This window comes from Amphimedon queenslandica, unplaced genomic scaffold (assembly GCF_000090795.2).
Source record: "Amphimedon queenslandica unplaced genomic scaffold, v1.1 AMPQUscaffold_13473, whole genome shotgun sequence".
NCBI lineage: Eukaryota > Metazoa > Porifera > Demospongiae > Haplosclerida > Niphatidae > Amphimedon > Amphimedon queenslandica.
In genome coordinates this window covers 85,583-86,928 of record NW_003546291.1, presented here as the reverse complement: position 1 = coordinate 86,928, position 1,346 = coordinate 85,583, and positions in this window count along the sequence as shown.

Below are 1,346 nucleotides of genomic sequence, written 5' to 3'. Positions count from 1 at the left end.
CAGAGCAGATAGGGCCTTTTCGACCGTCTACCGTCCGTCATACCGCCTGTGCTTATATACTGTTCCCAGGCTCCTCTTTCAAAACCAAAAGAAAAATAAATATGTATTTGTTGTGTGTGAAAGTCATTGCAGCACTAATTAGTCTAGTCAGTTTCCAGATCTTCAGCTGTCACAGTCTGAGTAGTCAACTAATTGCTTCATCTATTTCTTTTTTCTCTCACTGCCAAAGCTACATAGATCAATCAATCAGAGTTTCTGTTCCAGCGCATTACTCATTAGCTCCTAAAAAGCTAATTGTTAACAAAAGTCATGACATTATTATTGCACTTGTACTCCGAGTTGTACTCCAACATGGCGGACGCAATAATTGGCCACGCCTACTGCAACATATATATATATATATATATATATATATATATATGTTACCATAATTGACAAAAGGGCCCTTATGGCGGATTTTAAAATTGATCTTAATAATGGCAAATATCAACCTGTGAGTGCCTTGTTAGACAATCATTGTTTCTAGAAGTTTCATGGTAACTTTTTGCATCCTGTGGAGTAATTTTATGATAAATGGGGCTCAGGAAGTTGGATTTCTTAGGCTAGAAAGACAAATTTCACTACCCGCCATAAGGTACCTTTTGTCAATTATGGTCACATATATATACCTTAAGGAGACAATTGTTTGCGGGTATTTAATTTAGCGAATTTTAGCGATTTTTAAAAAATCGCTAACTTAAGTCCGCGCTAATTTTAATTTCTTCATTTAAAGTGGGTGTGGTCACAATGAATAAAATGGCGGCCGTCAGCAAGCCTGAGCTTATTTGCAGCAAACTGAGCAAAGGATCAGCAAGATAATACTAAACTGCTGTCCAAAGACTTCTCTAGCAGTTAGCCTAGGTTAACAAAGCAGATGACAGTCTTCTTCGTTCCGTGACTGCTTCTAACTGTAAGCATAGAGTCTATGCTGTAAGCAAGACTACTTTACATGTTAATGGCTGCAGAGTCAGTGATGAAGCAATTTAAGCAAGATTAATGCAACAAGATCTACTGTATTAGTGTATTTAGACTTGTGCAATTGCTTTGCTTGCTCATACATGTAGATCACAGCACATAATCTGTAGCTTGCTTAGGCTTGCCCCTTTCATTCTTCTAAAAGTTATTAATATCAAATGATCAAGAACGCTAAATTAAGTACCAGCCAAATGTTAGTTTCATGAAAATCGCTAAAATAAGTACACGCTAATAATTGTCTCCTTAAGGTATATATAATTATAGTGGCTCTGTAGGTAGTTTTCCAATGGACCTTATGTACCGAAATGATTCTAATTAACGCGCCACCAAAG